This window comes from Leucopleurus acutus (genome assembly GCF_964270905.1).
Source record: "Leucopleurus acutus genome assembly, chromosome: 20".
Taxonomy (NCBI): Eukaryota; Metazoa; Chordata; class Mammalia; order Artiodactyla; family Delphinidae; genus Leucopleurus; species Leucopleurus acutus.
In genome coordinates, this window is record NC_139162.1 from 29817798 (window position 1) to 29838837 (window position 21040).

At 37.7% G+C, this 21040-nt stretch overlaps 1 long non-coding RNA gene across 1 annotated transcript in view; it reads left to right on the top strand.

Moving 5' to 3' along the window:
* Positions 1-700: 700 nt before the first annotated feature.
* Positions 701-21040, top strand: part of LOC309976881 — a 31587-nt gene continuing 11247 nt past the window's right edge. The window contains exons 1-2 of the long non-coding RNA XR_014327013.1: positions 701-823; positions 2217-2282. This is a non-coding gene — a long non-coding RNA (uncharacterized lncRNA). The remainder of the gene's footprint in view (positions 824-2216; positions 2283-21040) is intronic.

The following is a 21040-nucleotide window of genomic DNA, read 5'->3' on the forward strand; positions in this document are numbered from 1 at the left end:
TATGAAAGCAGGATCGTATTTTGGAACAGTGTTTTACCTCTGAGATAGCACAGCCTATTTTGTGTGGTAATATCTCAATATCTTTGTGTATTTCCCTTCAGTGTCTACATTGTGTTGGCTCCTGTAGTTTAACATCTTTTCGGTATAAATGTTAGCTGTTTTATAGAGAATAATTGTCCTTAATAGAATAGCAGCTGATACCACTCTAAGAAGATGTAAAATCTTGGAATTATTTTTTTCTTGTTCAGTAATGACTCTGGTTTGCTTTCTGGTTTAGCACTACTCTGGAGTGTGATACTCATGACTTATTTCTGCATAAATCTGCAGTATTTTATAGCTAGAGTATACCTGAGCACCAATTTAGCTTGACAAATTAACTTAGATGCTTCAAAATTGAAAACCAGTATATTCAAATGTAGTTAAAGTTTAAGTCTTTATGAGTAAGGATGCACTTAACATTTGTTCAAGAGAATAGAATATAATTTTCTCTTGCAGTTGTCATTTATGTAATCCATTTTTCTAGCCTTTTCTCAGGCTAATGATATTCCACACCTTGATACAGTCTTTAGTTGTTTATTTGTGATAATATAGAGTGATACCTTGGAGAAAATTAGATTAGATATTCATATCTAATATCCCTAAAGTATTTAACCAGACTTCTGTGTTTCCTTAAACAGAATCGTTTCCATTTTCTGTGCAGGTTTTAAGTATGATGTTTCCGTAATACATTTGGATGTTTTCAGCTAAGCTCACTTCTGAACCATGGGGTTCCTCCAAATGTTGACTGAAATTTGTCCTTGCGCATCCCCAGGCTCATCTGCAAGTGAGTGTCTGCACAGTTGTGCTTGTGTGTGGAGTAAACCCAAAATAGCATCAGCGTTTGTTTTACCAAAGTATTTGTATTGGAAATAGGGATGGTCTAAGTACAGAATGTAGAGAATGTCACTTGAGGCCTTTGATTATTAAAATTTTACCAATGCATTGGTAAGTAGGAAAATTTTTGATTCATGGAAATGCACTTAAAATGCATTTATTTTTTAATGTTATCGTTGAATAGTGAAACTTTTGAGCTCAGTGCTTTTTGTAAAAATCAAGACTAAAGTTACGATATGTTATAGAAATAGGATTATTATTTAAAGGAAATAATGTTTATATCAAATTACAGTTTTTGATTATTTTCATTACCCCAGTTCTTTTAAGAATAAACTTAGAGGGAGTATCAGCTCTAGTCATGGGTACTAAACTCTTTTAAAAAGACAAAGGATATACAGGTGTGCACAAAACTTGTCACTTCTCATCAAAATAGGGGATGCTGAATACAAGCAGATGAGAAAAGCTATGAGAAAAGAAAAATACTGTGCAGAATATTTGTGTTGCCTAGTGGGGAGAGCAAATACTGGATTTAGTGATAGAGGATATTTTCTTAAGTAAAAAAGATGGTTGAATGACCAAAAAAAAAAAAGCTAATTCTACAGAAGGCAACTCTAGTACAGCCTGCAGTAGAATAAGTGCTTCTCTGTGGATACTTTCAAAGGTATTAAAGTGATTTTTAATGTTATATAATTGTTTTTAAATAACACACTTGTGTTCTTCTATCACTGATTGGGCATTATGGGGCTTCATGTATGACCAAGAGCTGAAGCATTACAGTGACTTAGGAAACACACAAATATGAAGAAAATGTTAAACAGTGAGCAGTCTGATTCCTCTTTGTTTGCCTTTAAGCTTAGTTTTTGGTTTTGTTTTTTTAACCACATGTAAACTTGTTGAATTTATAAGACAGGAGGATTAGATTTTTCTTCCCTCCTAAGGATGAATATAGGAAAAATCTAAACATATATGCAAATTGGTTGAGTTTTATATCTGTAATTAGCCAAAATTTATTATGAAGATTCATGCTTATTTCTTATATATTAATGGTATTCAAATGTATTAAAACTGATACTTCTTTTATATAAAATAGGTGGTGTGAGGGGGGGTTCCCCACTCTTGAAAATATGAAGAAAGCATGTCCTTTCAACAGTAATAGGTTATGGTTGATTAATTGAGAAGGTTATACTAAATGTTCTCTAGTGGAAATGGCTAGAGTATGCTTTTTGAGAACTATATCATTCAGGAATAAAATCAATTGAAGTATTGGTAATTAAATTGTAATTCAATGAAGGAACGAACTGGTAGGAAAGATGAAGCTAACTCTTGCTGTTTTTCTCTTTAAGAATCTACAGTCCATAATGGAGCTACTGTACTGGCTATTGGAAGAAGGAGATTCTGAAGATAGGGAGGTAATATTATCTCTTTTGAAAGAATACTTTCCTATGTAATCCTGTGCCTTTATTACATATAAGAACTTTATCTAGTAGAGAGCAATTTCTTTAAATTTGGGGTATGGAAACAATCTGATTTTCCTGTGCTGAGTTTTCGAGCTCCTCCTCCTGGGGTAATAGGCTATGTTGGGAGAGCTGAGAAATCTCATCTAGGCATACTCAGCACCCTTAAAATAGCTTCTTTCTGAGAATTAGATCTGTGATGGTGGCCTACCCCGTTCTAGTAGATGTCATTTTAGCATGTGGTTGATGTGCAGGCATTGAGCGCGTTGCTTAGCTGTCCTCATTTACCTCTCTGGCTTTGTTGCCTTCTCTGGGGGAACGTGCTCTCGGCAGGGTGGTTTACTGCCAGCCACCACCCAGCTCTGAGTGGGAGACTTGCTGGTTGACAACTGGTTCCAGGGCTCTGCCAAAGAGCTCACCAGGCCCAGCCTGGGCTGCTCTAGCGCACTGGAGGCCAGGAGCTCCCACACACGGGTTCCTTCCCTAGTTGTCAGCTTTAGGTCCCTTTCCATTTTTTGTGTAATCCTAGGCTATGGGTAATACTTTCCGTTTCCTCTCACTAGGTTGGCTTGTTGCTTTCTTTGCAGCTGTTGCAGGGATTCACATGGAATGGAGGACTCTGTTTTATTCTGGATGAGATCTTTGATCATTTCCCCACATGCTTTTCCAGTTTCAGAAACCTAATGCTGGTGTTACAGAATGAATCTAAGATTCTTGAACAACAAAAATGAAAAATGAAAAATCTGTGTCAATAAGAAAATCTTCCATCTTTTCATGCTATGTTGCTACATTGCCCATGCAAGTTAAATTAAAAACAGAGTCAAACCCCTTTATAAATTATCAATCGCTATGTCTAAGAATGTTTATAAAGGCTTAAATTGTGTAATGGTATTTATATCATTTTTTTTCCTTTTTAAGAAAAATGATATACTTTTCTAGTCATCAAAAATACTCCCTGAACTATATCTATGGAGGGATATTAATGTAATAATAAAGGGCTTTATGATGTCTAATTATATAATTGGGAAATTAGTAAGCAACAGTAGTAGGTAAAATCAATTTCTTCTATTAAAGAGCTAGTATACATTTAAAAACAAAAACCTTCAAGAAGGGGACTCTTTAATCTTTAAATCATTTGATGTTTTTGGTTAATACAACGGGAAGAGGAAATATACTAATCTCAGATTCTTTTATTCTTGCCTAGGTAGAGGTTGGAAGCAGCTGAGGAGCTATTAACATGTAGCCTAGAAAAAAAATGATATAAAAGTGATTACTTGGAAGGCAGTTTACATTTGCAGAACAATTCAATATTATGTCCTTGACCAACTTTTACACTTCATATACTCGGTTATTACTCTAGCTTTTAAAATATCAATCTATGGTGTAGCTTGTGTATGGAATGCAAGGGTATTTTTGAATTGACTAGGTCTTGCTGGTCATTCTAAAATGTGCTACAGTATTACAAAGTTGAAATGTAATATTTATTAATAGAAGGAAAATATAAAATTTAATATCTGGGCAACTGTGACCTTTAAAGCTACTTTAAAAGTATAATCTTGACATCTGTGACACTATTTTTTGTCTTTATTTATAGATAGAATTATGGATATTCTACAATCCAAATGATTTATTTATTAATTCCAATTTTTGTTCTCTATAATGGACTTTTAAAATAAAAAGAATACGTACTTTAGACATGGACTAATTTATTAAGCATTAGTACACAGAAAAGCAGCCTTGATTAATTTAAAACTGTGAAAGGGGGCAGGTAAAACTGTTTTCGGCTGAAATTTACTAATGCAGTAACCATTTAAATTAAATGTTTGTTAACGTAATAGTGATGGCATTTTCTCCTCCTCCTCCTTGTGGTTTTGTCCAACTAGATGTTACAGTGGCAGTTGCGCTGACTGTTAAGTGTTTAAATGATGACACCATTATGTGAAGTGATTTTGAAATGAGAGATTCCAGCCAAGAATTACATCTGCTCCCATCTCCTTCAAATCATACTCTCTGGCAGTACAGATTATGATTGATTTGTTTGTGACAGATTGCAGGAAACAGTCATTGATTTTTCAATATTTTACCTTAAAATTATTTACAGTTGTAACCATGGGGAGGTATTTCCACGGGCTGTCAGCCCCTGAAAGACTAGGATAATATTCCCTGCTCTCTGACAAGACAAATTACCTGTAATGAGTGCAGTAGCTGAAGGGTATACTTTTATTTTAAAATATGTCAATAACCCCAGTGACTAAACGAATATTGATTTAGCATAATGAAGCCTGAGTAATGTGAAAATGAGCTTTTTCAAGGAGCATGGTAAAGACTTTCTTTTTAGCTGGTTGTAAGAAGCTTTTCATTCTTTTCAACTAGCTAGTGGAGATAAGGAGTTTTATATGCAAACCATCAGGAATGATAGTGTTGTTTGTGATAACCAGGGTCCAAATATTTTGCCCTTGCTTTTATCGACTCTTTTTCAGATCTTATTTGGAGTCTTACTTTCAGTCATAGAATAGCTACTGATTTGCTTGCTCTTATCTTGAACCAAATTAATGTATTTACCATTTCAGCATATTTTGCGTTAGAACCTCTGGTATTGAATATTAAAATATAAGTCTATATACAATCATTTGTAGATGACATAATAATTATCTTAAGACATTTCAAATGGGTCTATTGTAGTATTTAATGTGCTGTGTGTTATGGTAGAATAATTCCTTGTCCCTGGACATCAGACTGCTTTCAGTGGGAATGAAGATTAATTTACTTAAGCCCTGATATTTTAGGCATCATTGCATGTTTTCATTTTTGTCAGACTTCCGCCCACCCTTTTCAAATGTAATTCTCAACTTTTTAATGGATTAAGATCCCAATACATAAGGTCCTTCAAACAAGAATGATAATAAAGTAGTATATTGCTTTATTTTATAGTTCATCAAGAAGCCAAAGATCTTATGCCTGACTAAGTACCTCCATATCTAACTTGGTAAGGAGAAAATAGGGTAAACAATGCCCATAATATATAGTAGAAAAGTCAGTATTTGAAGATGTCTAACTTGTATTCCATGGGAACCTAACGTATTTTATGATAACTAATAGTAATAAAATTTTATTGAAAGCAATAGGTAAAGTCCCTTTAGAAATTAAAAATGAGTTATGATTTAAAGAAAATTCAGATGGCTCTTTGTCAGTGCTAGTTCTTTTGTAGCATTGCATTGGAAATGTTGCAATAAAATGAAAAATATAAACATATCTTTTAATGGAAAATAGGATAGACTCTAGAACAGAAAATTATCGTTTTATTTTTTCCCAGGAATTTGCCTGAGGGTGTGACACAGATGATCTCTGTTACTCTTCTTAGTTGTGTCCTGCAATAAGCTGGATGCTTTATAAAATACTGGTCCCTTGGTTTCAAATGCTGTAAGATTTTAGTTCTCCATCACCCCCTCCCCCCAATTTTTTCCTTTTTTCTATAAAGGACCTTTGAAAATAGAAATATAAAGGTTGCACTATCATCACATATGAAACTGGTAGCCCGAATTCTTCAACCATTAATTTGGTTTATAGTTTTCTAAGTTGATACTTTATCCTTAGAACTTATCTGTGGTTAAGGCCTGTCTATAGATGTGCCCTCCAGAAAAAAATGAATATAGATTTTCTTCCTCAATAGTTTTTTTAAATGAAGTGTATTTTCTTCATACAAATCTACGTTAAGGAAAACATCTATATTGTTGTTTAGTTTATTTTGGAGTAAAATAATAAATGTATATGGTAAGTACCTCCTGACCCCATCATTTAGTTTAAACCTATCTGTTCATTTTATAGTACATGTGCAGAACTATTTACGTGAATAAAATTCAATAAATACGTAGATAAAGTAAAGCTTTTTCTGGGGAAATTATTCTCTTTTGGATACTCTGCCCTTTTCCATTTCTTTTCTCCCCTTGGGGAAAAAAAATCTTGCCCTTGTTCTCCTTTAAGGAAAAACTATTTAGATAAAGTGTTTTTAAATCATACAAGTCATTGCCTGGGGTTGGTTAAAACATTTACTTTTTTGAAAAGGAGAAAAATGCCCCTGTTTTAAAAATCTTTCTTGTATTTGTATCTATTAAGATAAACAGTTTACTTTGATACGGTACATACCAATCTACTTAGTTAATTTTTTTTCCAGAATTCATTTTACTGTGCTTGGTATGACCTTCTATGATAACTTAATATAGGAACAAATTAGCATATAATTCTATTTTCCATGTGACCTCAACCAGTTGCAGAATTGTACCGCCACTTTTGGGGCGCAGTTTGATAGTCTATGTAGACTGTAGCATTTTTAAGTGTTTGCAAATGTTCAGTGCATCCTGCCTAAGGTGTTATCGAAAATGTTTAAAAGTAAGCAGTTAGAGGAAATACCCCTATTCCTAAGGTATCAAAATGCCTCCTAAAGGTAGCATTTTAAATTAGTGTGCATAATTGATTAGTGATTTGTCTTTCTCCCAAGCATAAAGCAACAGGGCAAAGTTTAGTGAGGTTGGTGAAGTATAAGATGATATTAGGGACTGATGGTGACAATGATCATGGCAACTAAATGGATTTCTTTTTTCTTTTAGATTCAGCTATCAGTCTGAAATTTCCTGTGGTCTGTTCAGTCTAGATGCAAAGGCCATGGAAAAATCAAGTGCTCAAGTGGTTTAAATATGTTTTGGATGTTCTTATTTATAGATTACAGTATTTTTCCACTTAAAATCCACAGTTGTCATGCAGAAGAAGGTTATGCCCTTCTAGATCACCAATTTTATTTGACATGCTTAGCGTTGTAATGTATTACCAAATGCTATCTGTTTTAATCAAAGTATAGAAAAAATAAAATCAATTTTATATGTTGACTTTTTTTCTAAAACGACTTTATTGGATTGAATGAATGTTTATACCTGAAAAAGAGCGTTCCAAAAAAAAAAAAATCACATTCTCCAACCTAGCAATTCTTCTGGCAATCTGATATCATTAGAATAGGTTTAAAATCACTTTCTAATGTGACTGTGTTATATTTATGGGAGAAAAAAGACTTGAAAGGTATCCTTATATATATTTTAATTCTCTATATTAGTCCCTCTGGAGTAGAACATTTTCTTCTCAAAAAATCTATTAGCTCAACTCAGATACAAGATAAAAATCATAACTGGCAGAGCATTTGTTACGTGTTTGAGCATTTGTTATGTAAAGAAGGTTGACATCCAGGCTTTCACAGAGTTCTTACATTTGGGGAGACTGAATAATGACCGTTTGCCTTGCCATTGGGAAATTCCTTGTTGTGGCCTTTGTGGTGGCTGTAGGAAAATGGAAGGATTCCTCTGTGGTAGGCAGGCCTCTGGCTTCTGTGGTGTGAACACTGTCAAGGGGTATGTGTCACTAGAGGTGGCCCTTAGCGAGGGAACTGGGGAGATTCACAGATGCTGATGACACTCGAAGAAGCAGTTGTGAGTAACTGTTTTGTAAATGACCCAGTTCGTACTTCATCCACTTCTGTAGTTTTTACAAAGAAAGTGCTATGATAAATTCTTAAGCTCAGGTCTCCATATGGCAAAGTAAATTTATTAGGCTAGAGTGTTTCTTTTTTATTTTTAATTAAACTTAGTATTTTGAGATCATTATAGATTTCACATGCAGTTGTACTGAATAATGGAGAGGTCCTTTGTGCCCTTTACCTAGTTTCCCCAAATAGTATGGTGTATGGTGCCATATGACAACCTGGACATTGGCATCAGTACAGCCAAAATACAGAACAGTTCCTTCAGCACAAGGATTCCTCATGTTGCCCTTGTGTATCCATAGCTGCTTCTGTCCTGCTCCCCTTCCTTAACCATAGCAACCACTAGGCTGTTCTCCATTTCTATAATTTTTTCTTTTCAAGGATGTTATATAAGTGGAATCATATAGTATATAACCTTTTGGAATTGACTTTTCTCACTCAGCACAATTTTCTGGAGATTGAACTTGAATATTTCAAGTCTGTTCTTTTTATGTTTGGGTAATATCCCACGGTATGGTTGTCCCACAGTTTGTTTAACCATTTACCAGTTGAGACTTCAGGGTTGTTTCTGGTTTTTCACTATTACGAATAACACTGCTGTAAACATTCGTGTATAGATTTTTGTGTGAACGTAAGTTTTCATTTTCCTGGGATAAATGCCCAGAAGTGTGATTGTGGGTCATATGATAATTACAGAGAGCATTTCTTTTTAAGACTAGAATTGATTTTGTGTGTATGGAAGGGGAGACAAAGAGAACATCTACATTTTTGTGGTATTTTTGCTTTAACAGGATTTGTTTATGATTTCAAAACATGCAGACTATCTTAAATAACTTGTAGCTAGATATCAAAAAACATTTTTTCCACAACGTAGATTTTGTTCTTATTTTTAGAGAAATATTTTTGAGAAAAAATTACTTTTTGGGGGGGGTAAACAATTTCTATGTAAAGGAATAAAGGTAGACATACACTATAGAAAAGATGCTGCAAAGCTGACAGGTTACTTGGGGATATTTTCCAAGTGTTGATAGAGAGACTTGACGTTCAAGGATATATTATAATAGTTTTTCAATTGGTAGACTCTAGCTTTTGTCACCACCGTGTTGCCTGTAGTTTTTATTTGTAGAATGAATTCATTATCTTTACAATTTGTGTTCAGCGGTATTGCATGTAATGTCCATTTAATTCAACTATATACACTTAGAAAGAAAAGAAGGAAATAAAAAACAATAAGTATCTTTTCTAGTACATGGCCCCTAAAAGGCAACTATTGACACTTTACATGATGCTTAATGGAAGAAACAGCTCTGTTCCCAACCCTGGTGAAAATTATACTGTTATACTTCCTGAGAGGCATGTATGAAACCGTCTATGCTATATTTTGGGAGAGACTTACTGAAAGTATTTTCAAGGATAATTTTTATTCTAGTTTTCCACCGTATATATTGACTTTGGAACTCTTACTGAAGACGTAGCTCCATTTCTTTTTTAGAAACATTGGACGCCTTTAACTGGTTACAATAATCCTTCTAACAAAAGTCAATATTTTAAATCTTTAACCTTTTTTTTTTTTTTTATTTTTTAACATCTTTATTGGGGTATAATTGCTTTACAATCTTTAACCTTTTTGAGTGAGGCCCTAGGCCCAGGGGAACCCCAGTCATGCAATTCTTCTAAATATAGTTCATCTTTAGCCCATATGGTCATGACCACAGTGATATAAATGACATAAGATAATAAAATAGTCCTTGCCCTTAAAAATGACCTGGACAAAAGATAGTATGGACATATAGAATCTTTGAATACCAGTAGTCACTCATCAAGAAGCAGCTAGGGAAGCATCTCCTGTCTAGCACTTCTAGGAACTGGGACCCTAACAGTAAAGAAGAGCAATACAGGCCCTGATCCCTTTGCGGGGTTCTCGCGGCTCTTAGATTGGGGGGTGGGGACAGGGGAGAAGTAAAAAGAAACTGAGATAGAGTCCAACATGATTATGTGTTACTAGAAATCCAGAACCTTCGGAATTTAGGAGAGAGACTAGGAAAGCTGAAACTGCTGGAGCAGGCCTCACAGAAAATGGTGGGCTTGAATTGGGAAGGAGCATGTATGTGACACAGAGAAGGAGGACATCAGCAGCAGAGGGAAATGAGCTGCAGTGTGGTTGTTGGAAGTGAGGTGCAATCTGGTCTGGTCATCAGAATAGTAGGTGACTGCCCCAAAGTATACTTAACAGCTTCCTGTGTTTCAGGAACTCACCAGAAATGTGGCATGCTTTAAGAGTAATATTTGAGTTTAAATATGTATATTTGAGTGGAAAAACAAATGGATACTCTTCTTCTTAAAACTAGGACTTGGAAGTAGCGTTTAGACTATGAGGCTCAGTATGTGTGTGTGAATGTGAAAAACAACCTTACTTTCCTCCATTTGTGTTTGATAAGGAATAAGATATTTTGTACCTTTCTGATGTCTTAAATGCATAATCTGTAAGACTATAATACTTTAAAATGTTTTATTTTAGGCTTAAAATAAAAGAACTTAAAGTTCTTTTAGAAGAGCTCCAAAATTAAAACTGCAAGATCACATATAGATTACAAGTTACATAAAGAATACATTTGTAAGATGGTACATAGAGCTGATGGCTTTACTAAGAAACTATTTTGGGCACCCTGAGAAAATACAGGCATTTCTGTGCATTCTTTTCAAGTGTTCAAGGTAGTAAGAGAGCTGAGAGCCTTTTCTAAGTATGCATCCAATTTTAGAAGGCTAAACTAGGAAGCGCTAATACTCCTGAGGCCCTTTAAGTCAGGAACCTGGAAAAAGGAAGACACCTAAGGGACTATCAGAGTTTCTTTAAATTTATATAAATCATAGATTTGATCAATGTGGTTATAAAAGACATCAAAATTAAGATACTCAGGATTTTATGTGTAATAATACAGATTCCAGTGCCCCCAACTATATGCCATTGCCAATGAGGCCAAAATGAATTGTGTTTTAGGAAAGTGCTACATTAGGTGGACGACTTAAAAGTTCTGAGTATGTATAATGAGCCAGCACTGTGGAATCATCTTGTAATACTGTTTATCTAGCAGTTTAAAAAAAAAAAAATGGTGCTATTTTAGACAGTTAAAAAAATTTTTTTACAAATATTGCAAATCATAGGTTGGTTACCACTAGACTTCCTGACTCTGCTGTGATTGCTGTATTCTCTCTATATTCTTTTAAAATACGAGGCACTTTATAATTTTGTCTATAATTGTTTATATATATTTTCTCCACAAAATGTTTTTAGAACAACTTATTGCTAAATTACCTTAACCTACCTGCCATCTTTAAACTTTGTGTATGAATGTACTGAAGTGTCAGTTGCAAGACACATTAGCAGACTATTTAATTTTTTTTTCCAGGAGGCTTTTTATTCAAAACACCTTGCAAACTCTATGCATAAAAATAGCAGGCAGCTTCCACTTGCAGGCTTTTGAAGCTGGAGAAGATGTGTTTTTCACGTGAAGAAACTTGAGTCCCAGGAAGATGAAATGCCTTGCTTCTAAGTGGTAATAAGGATCTTTTGACTCCACAGCAAATGCTGCCATCTTGAAGATGCTTGTCCCCAGTTCTGGAAATTCAATCTGCAGATGGTTGTATCACATCCCTATTCTTCATAATATTTTATTCTATACACATCAGAAATAAATGTCTACTTGCCATCTGTAGATGTCATACAAACATTTTGTCATCCATTATGTGTACAAGTAACAAGTTAAAGTATGTTAATCTCAGAACTGAATTTTAACCAATAGAATGTTCCATGTATTCATTACTATTTATACATACCTGCTGGCTTTTACCATTGTGATAAATCCAGGGAATCAAATATGAATACAATATGTTCTCTGAATTCAACAACGTGGGCATTGGGCTCAGGCGTGGAGATGAAATGGTGAACAGCATGCAGTGTTTACCTTTGTGGAGCTTGGAGCTTAGCATCTATCTTGGCTACAGAGGCATAATCAGACCATTTCAGCACAGCACGGTGAGAGGGAAAGGCCAGGTGCCATGGGACCCCAGGGGCAGAGTCCTCACAAGCCTGACGGAGGGTGGGCAAAGTCAAGGAAGGCTTCCCAGAGGAGAGGGGCATTGGGGTTGAGCCTTGAAGGAAGGGGGAGCAAAGAAAGACAAGGGAGAGCGCGTGCCTTCAAGAGTCAGCAAGGAGTTTGAAAGAAGCAGGAGAGGTGCGTGCGGAGATTAGAAGGAGAGATGAGAGTAATCAGGGGCCAGGCTACAAATGGTGGTTTATACGCTCGAGAAAGCAGCTTGGACCTCATCTTACTTTCACCTGACCAGCTCTGCTTTGTGGAGGTATCATGTTTGGTGGCAGCATGGGGAGTACATTGGAGACCAGCAAGATTGGTGGTGAGAGACTAGTTCAGTGGTTTTTGCAAGTAATTGTCCAGGGGTGAGAATAGTTGCGGGAGCCAGGGGAAGGAGAGCTGTCGGTGATGGGAGATACTAAGATGCTAGAAATTAAAGGACCTGTGGCTGACTGGTTACGTATGGGGGTAAAGGAAAAGCCTGTCAACGAGGGCGTCCAGAAGGCTGCAGCAGTTAGTTCGTGGTGGTGGTGTTTTGAGACAGGGAACCTAGGACAAGGAAGTCTAATGGGAGAAAAGAGTGTGGGCCGAGTAGATGGTGAGATGCTAGTAGAATATCCAGGGGATTTGGAACTCACAATCTAGTAGCAGGCAGGGAACACAATCTATTCTTTCATATCCGTTTGTTTTCATTTCTCTGAAAGGCACATTTCTCCAAAAATGTGTTTTCTTTCATTATTAAATGTTGTTTTCCTTTTTTTCTTATGTGATACAGCTGTAATGGTCCTATGAAAAGCAAGTCTGAGATGAACCGTTCAATATTATTGGGCAGCATTTGTTTTTAAAATAGATGGGGTTCAGGATACGAAGGAAGGAAAGTGAAAGAATATTCCTGGCTATAGCTATCCCCTAAACCATTCAGTGGATTAAGTATACTCAATTTCATTTGTGCAGAGGGATTTAAAGATAGAGAGGGAGGGGCAAAACATTTCCAAGAATAAAGCACTGGAGAATATTTTTGTTTTTAGACACTTGGTGAGTTTGGATTACAACATATGCTTAAGTGATTAGTAAGTAACATTATCTGGATCATGTTCTTCCAACATTCACCCACAAGTCCTTACTCAGCATGTACTGGGTACTGGACAGCGTTGGCCATCGAGTAGAGACCACAGTGGGCATGGTCCTTCCCTCACAGAGTTTATAGTCTAGCTGGAGGGTTATAAATCCTGAAGGTAGCTTTTTATGTTATTTCTGTCCATGTTTGTTTAATATAGTTGACATACATTGCGAGGACAACTTACGACTCTCAAATCCTATAAAAATGAACGTTTATGCCTCCAGAGGGCACTGCCATGTTCACAGGAGGAAGAAAAAGAAAGGATTCAGGCTGCCTTGACTTTCTATCTGTTGAGGTGGGGCTAGTTGGAATTGTTCCTCAAATCAGGGGACTGGAGCTCATGTGGACAGTAGCTCCTGGCTATTCCTGAGTAGCTAAGAAGTGGAGTTGTGACTTACTTGCTCAAAAGGGTCAACATTCCCCACCCAGCGTGGTGCATTTGTTATAGTTGATGAACCTGTATTGACACCATCACCCAAAGTCCGTAGTTTACATTAAGGTTTACTGTTGGTGTTTTATATTCTGTGGATTTGGACAAATGTGTAATGACATGTATCCACCGTTAGAGTATCATACAGAATAGTTTCACTGCCCTAAAAATCCTCTGTGCTTTGCTTATTCATCCTTTCATCTCCACTAACCCCTGACAGCCATTGATCTTCTTACTGTCTCCATAGTTTTGCCTTTTCCATCATGTCATACTGTTAGAATCATCAAGTATTTAGCCTTTTCGGATTGGCTTCTTTTAGTTAGTGATATGCCTTTAAGGTTTCTCTCTGTCTTTTCATGGCTTGATAACTCATTTCTTTTTAGTGCTGAATAATATTTCATTGAATGTACCAGTGTTTTTCCATTTACCTAATGAAGCGTATTTTGGTTGCTTCCAAGTTTTGGCAGTTACGAATAAAGTGGCTGTAAACATCTGTACGCAGATGTTTTGTGTGGATATAAATTTTCATCTCCTTTGGGTAAATACCATGGAGTGCTATTGTTGGATCATATGTAAGAGTATTAAGTTTTATAAGAAGTATAAAGAGTATTAAGTTTTATAAGAAGCCGCCCAACTGTCTTGCAGAAGTGGCTGTATTGTTTTGCGATCCCACCAGCAAGGAATGAGAGAGACCCATGATTAGGTCTCTGTCGTTTAATAAGCCTGCTGCACCTCTTGTCAGAACTTTGCACTCCTCAGTCTCCCGCCCCCTTAGGTAGGACAGGGTGGCTAGAGCGGGCTGCAGTTACATATTTCCCTTCCTCCCTGTGGAAGGCTATGGCCAGCTGGAAGTGAGTATTTCTTTTCCTTCAGGTCAGTTAGGTTAGGCTCTACGAAAATAGTTTCTCCTGAGAGCAGACCTTGTTACGAAGAAAGCTCTGGCACGTTTCAAAAATGCTTCCTTTTCCCCTCCCCCTGCCAGAAACATGAGGGGATTTTTCCTGGACCTTCACTGTGAGGACCTGGTTGAGCTCCTGGAGGTGAAACTCACAAAAGGGTGGGAACTCCCTGTGACTGGCCCCCCCTGGAACTTTTGCCTTCAGAGTTGTCCACACTGAGCCTCCAGCAACTGGGCAGTTACAGTTCGGGTTCTCCCACCTGCCATTGGCTCCCATGGAGGTTTCTGTTCTAGTGAGTTGTGATTTTCTGTACTCATCTGTCTCTCACTCCAGCTTTAGGGGCAGAAGTTTGCCCTGTAACTGCACTTCCCTTATGCATCTCACAAGATTGGCTGATTTTTCAGTTTGTTCATTTTTTTACTTGTTTTATATTGGAGTTGGTGACATCTAAGCTCCTTACGTGTTGGACCAGAAACCAGAAATCCACAAACATTTATCAGCCTGTGACAAGACAAATACCAAATAATAAGAGAACGCATTTAGAAACTTACATGGCGATTTGACTTTGCCATGATATCCACGAGCACGATTTTATATTTTACAAAAATATTGGTCTGCAGAAGATTGGAAATTAGAAGCAAAACAAAAAGACAACGAACGATTGGCCCTTCACTACAGATAGGTGGAGGAGCTTGGAACTGGGAGGCAGTCAAGAAAATGATGATTGGGGATGGGAATTATACCACTTTATCAGTTGTCCAGAAGGTGCTCTGAGATGCCAGGGGAAGAAAGTCAAACTGCTTGGAGTGCAAAGAAAAGGGTGATTAGGGCCTTTCAGAGTGGCTGTGCTGGGCAGGATACAGTGGCTTATGGGAGAGCATAGACATCCTCCACCCCCCACCTACCTCGCCGTTGCTGTCAGAGTGATCTTCCTAACATGGAGATCAGATCCTGTCACCCCCCTTGCTTAAATCCTTTAGAGACACCTTCTGCCTAATGCTCCTCAGCTTAGCACCATTCCTAAGGCTGCTGTGCACCTGACCAGGGGACCCCTCTCACATCGTTTTCTACCACTCCAGCCTGTGACCCTTCTCTCCAGCAGCTGGTTTTCCTGGAGTAGATCGTGGCATGCACTGCCACCTCAGTCATGCATGTGCAGCAACTACGCATCTGTGACCTCTTCTGTTGGGAAGGCCTTCCCTCCTCTCACTGTTCTCTGGTGAAATCCCACATATCCTTTAACATCATCCTCTTGGGGATTTTCCTGCATTTGATGTCAAATGCACAGGTGAGGCGGGCCCAGGTGCTCAGTCAATGTGGGGTGAGTGTGGAGCTGGAAGGGAAACTTACAGATTCTGCTACATTTCGGATGATTTCATGTTCTTGTGTCTTCTTTGGGCATCTCGTGACTGGAAAGGGGGATGTGTTTCAGGCCATTAGGTAGGAGCAATTACCAGATAACACTGAAACTAGCCTCTGGATGCCTCAGGGCTGCGGGGAGACCAGAGAAGAGGCCATTGAAGGTCGGGCTCTCCTGGGGCAGCTTTCCTGGGGTTCCCATCCTTCTCCTAGAGAGAGAGCCTCTAAAGCAGGGCTTGGCACACTTTTTCCCGAAGGAGCCAGATAATGAGTATTTTTGGCTTTGTGGGCCAGACAATGTCTGTTGCGACTATTTTGTCATTGCAACGCAAAAGCAGGCATAGACAAGTGGGTGTGGCTGAGTTCCAGTGACACTTCTACAAAAGTGTTCCAATAACATTTATGAAAACAGACTGTAGGCTGAATTTAGCCCATGGGCTGTAGTTGCCAACCCCTGCTCAAAGGAAAGAAAACGTCCCCTTTCTTCTGCCCTGTCTCTAAATAGCCTTTGGGGGCCTCGCTAAGTTTACCTTTATAGTTTCTAAATTCCTGGATTTTTTTTCCTTCAAAATGGCATAAACAATGAGTAATCTGCCCCTACTTGCCAGTCAGTTGCAGCCTAAAATGTTCTTTATTGGTGGAGTGAAAGATGCAGTGGCATACACTGAACATGTATAAGTGTTTGTAAAATTCATCCTTAACCCAGGTCTTTATGAGATAGACACATGAGATTCTGACTATGAACTATATGAGAGCTAAAACCTTGCCATAAAGTGATTTGGTAATATCCTTGGTGCTCTGACTACCTTTTGGTGGGCTATGTGAATTTTGGACCTGGAAAGTAGAGTTAAGCTTTTCACAAACTGGGGTAAGGATGGGGACCTAGAGGATGCCCACGTCCATGGCCCAGTATACTGTCTAGAATTCACACCCGATGGGAAAAACTGCACAGCTTACTGATATCTTATCTTTGAGATAACAGAGTGGTAGATAGCGTAGCAATGCATAAACTAGGCCAGTAGACATTAAAGGCAAGTATACCTGCCTCAGATGGCTCAGATGGTCATATACTCTATAAAATGCTCAAGCCAAATAGCCATGTAAATTAAAGTCGAAAACAGCGGGGTTACTAAAACCCTGACATCATCAGCACCAGGGAAGCAGGTAGAGGAGGCTTGCTAATGCTATGATAGCCTTTGTCACCTCCCTCTGCCCCCAAGGGGCCCCATGGAGGTCACCCTGCTACCCTATTTCCCCAAAGCCACAAATCAGGACATCTTTTGTGGCCCGACCGAACAGGACGCCCTAGTAGCAAGGCTCATGCGAGCTGTGACGGGGGGACTCTGACTTGGTCCTCATCATCTTCTGGTGCTATTTGGAGTATCTTTAGATTAGCCACAGTCTCCTACTCTGAAAAATAACCAGGATGGGACTTTCTTCACCCGGCAGTTTTTGCCCCCAGATGCGGTCAAAATCAATGTGTGCTTTATAGCCAGCAGTGGATTGTAAAGATTCCTTTACAATCTTGAATTCTTTCCCTTTCCTTATGTCTTAGACGTCTAACTAAACACCCCCAAGAAAAGTTGGTGATATTCCCAGTATCTCTCTTCTTTTATTTATATGACAACCAGACCAGTTGCAAATTGTATTTCAGATAAACAACAATATATTGAGCACCTACTAGGCCATTATGTTGTGAAATCAAATTAGAATGGTGTGAAATATTACTAGATCCTCACCCAGATGCATAGGCTAGGTTTGTTCTCCTACAGCCTCTTCTCATGAGTGTAGTGTGTGATTATTTAGATTTTATCAAAAGGGTATAAATTAGTAATTTTATGTCTCTTTTCTCCCCATTTACCTTTGGAGATTTTCACTTTTCATTTTGAAAAGTCCATATTGAATATATTTATCGTCAGTGTTGAAGAGGGCTAGTTTTAGTTTATTCTAATGTTATGTACTTTAGGGCTTGAATTATTTACTGTGGGTTTGGTTATTGACCTATTTTATTTGTCATTTTATGACATACATATTTTCAGTGGAGACGCTTAGGCTAAGCTATATTTATTTTTACCACAGTACATTAACCATAAAACTATCTAACTACAGTAAAAAACCACGATAATCTGGAACCCTCGGGGAATAGGTTATTCAAGATAGCCAAGTTTTAAGAATGAACATTAACTATTTGTGATGGAAACCTTTGTAAAATGGACCATACCTGTCCCTCTTATCTTGAAAAAAGGGTAGAGTCTCACTGCACTTTGATAATAACTCATGGTCTTCAGTAAGAATTGCACTGCGTGACTCAGCTCTCATAAAGGACTTAGGTGTTCTTTTTTGTTTTTAGTTTCTTGTTGTTGTTGTTGGTTTTTAATTCTCGTGGGCATTTCTTAAACCAGTCTTCTTTCTTCAGTGGCTGTCAGCTGTGTTTCTCACGTGCCCTCCTGGTAGCCTTCCCTCTGCCCTTCAATTTACTGCTTTTATACTTCTGTGGACTTGGAAGCAGGTGACGGAACTCATGAGAATATAGGCAGGCATGAGAAAGGACTTCCGGGGACCCACTAACGGGTCAGATGCCTCAGTTGTGTATTAATAACTTGCAAGCAACCCTTGCCTCCCTGAAACCTCTCACTCCTTAGCCTGTCGGTTCTCTGCGTTCTAGCCAGGGGGTGGTAAAATGGGGCAGATCTGCTGTAATTCCTCCCCTCAACATGCTTCTCTACTCAGCAAAGCTCTGCAGAAGCTGATTCTAGCCAGGATAGGGGAGCTCTGAGCCTTGTGTCTGGGAACTAAGGCAGCTAGTTGAATACACCTTAGAAAAGAAAATCAGGTTTAAAACAGGCCTCATTTTAAGTTCATAGTTTATTAAATGATGCCTATATCATGATAATATCCTGCAAATTCTCCTTCTCTTTATCCTATTGCATCTTTTTCCTTTTTTAAAAAAAGTGAAATGCTAAACATATGCTCTTTGGGCTTGTAATTTATTGGAACTAAAGCTAAAGCCTTAATTCTAAGAAAGCATCTCTAGTCAAAACTGCCTAGCCCTTAATGATTCTGGTTTTTTTAATGCATGTTATTATGGATGCGTTACATGTACTTTTTACTTTAGTTTCTTTGCACAAAAACAATGAAAAATTCTTTATTAAAGATGCTGGCAGGTGACCATTAGACTAGAAACTTGGTTGTCTGACATTTCCATGGTGCTTTGCAGGGTTTCATCATGTTTTCTCATTGGATCCTCAGAGCAATGCAGTGGTTATATTGTCAGAGCCCCATGCCAGAGCCAGGAGACCAGAGGTACAGAGGTGTCCAGTGACGCGTCCAAGGTCACACTGCTGTTAGCGCTCTCACGATTGAGCTCAGCAGCTCTGCTTCCCAGACCTGTGGGCTTTCCCCCATTAGCTCCTAAGTTATCGTACTGGTGAGTAAGAGGTGAGACTTATTAGTTTACAGTGTGCAGACACATTAGTTCTCAGTGTGCAGTTGGGGCTGCCAACCCCTCCGAGTATGTGAAGTGTCAGATCTTCCAAAGCGAGAGGAGGAGAACTTGATCAGCATGTGATCCTAAGGGAGAAGTCTGTCATCTTCAACCAGCCGTCACCCTGCTGCTGCTGGAGGGCTGGAGACTGCCCGTTTGGGATCCAAGGACTGATGGTCAGTTGTGTACAATAACCTGGGGACTCTGGTACTAAATATAGTGGCATTAGTTATTACTGTAGATAATTGTCCAGTGTTTTCAGAGAACCAAATATTGTTTTGTTTAGTGGTTTTGGCCACATACGAGTAGTCAGTTAATGAAATTATTAGTTTTCAAAACCAGGTGCTAAAGAGTTTAGGAGTGTATTCTGATCCATTTCTTAATGCAAACAATATATCTGTACCACTTGTATCCAAATCACAAGTTTCCTTTATTTTTACTTTCAGATTTCAAAATATAGCTGTTTTTGAGCTGGAAAAAATTAGTCTTTGGCAAAAACAATTTGCGTAACTGGATTTAATTTGTCATTTACAAACTCTATTGCTTTTTGTTTTAAGAATTGTAAATGATAGGTTATATTAAACCAATGTTTTTGAAGGTCTATTAAGATGTTACATTCCAAATAGAATAATATTTAAATAAACCTTTAACAAATTTATATTTTTCTTTTCATTTATATATGTGTGGGTGTGTGGGTATGTATTTGCTGATGGAGTAGAGATTGCTTCCTGAGAAGTCAACCCAACCCCCAAATTCTAAAATGTTCGAATTCATTATCCAGTTTAGCTTTTTAAAAATTGGAAATTTAGTCCGATCTATTTATATTAACAGACTGGTGCTATCAAGTTAATCCTGTAATTAAAGTTCATTTCTCAAAGATGTTACTAACATCTTAGAAATATTAAAGATTTAAACCCTAAAAATTGGTATGGAAATTATTAGATTTTCCCTATTTTTTTCCCTTCTCTCCCAGAGTGATTCATTTCACTTTCTGTGTCTTCTTCCATGAACCATAATGCTTTTGTGGAGATCCCTAATTCAGTGAAACCTGTTTAGGGGATCATCTCTGTTAGAAAGACAGCTGCCAAAAAGGCATTCACTCTCCAAGTATGGACTTTAGATTATGGCCAATCAAGACTTGGAGCCGGAGGAACACCTGTCAGAGACGTTTTTCTGCAAGGAGATGGTGTCTTTAATCAGGTTTCATTGCACTTCAGAAAAATATTCATTTTAGAATGTGGGTAAAACAGCATCTGCTTTTATGATTCATCCTCACCATCCTTTTAAAGCTGAGAAACCAATTTAGAGTTTATTTACGACATTGTTCTATGGCAGAAGGAGAAACTTCAACAAAGTGTTTAGCAAAGAAGGACTTTCCCAGATGTTTGATTTGTAACTTTCTTTCGTGAAAGAAATCTAAACATTTATTTTTGAACTTTTTTCCTGTGAGTATAATTGACAATAGGAATTCTTATGGATAAACTTTTAAAACTGTTTAAGCTAAGTTGTGAATATGCATCCTGAAAGCTGGGAAACTCTCCTATGTTGCATTTATATGTGAACAATGCAAAGTATTATTGATACGGACTGGTGTTTAGAGGAACGACACTCAGCTTTCAACTCTGCTCTAATTAGAGGCACGGTTAAGTACATAAAACGCAGGTACCTTCTCATATCTGCAGACTATACTGAGCATAACTATTAGAAGACAAACTTCATTTTGCAAACTGTAATTTAATGGTATAACAGTGTGCAGACCGGAATATTGGTTAATTTTCAGAACATTTTATTCTACACCAATTAGCT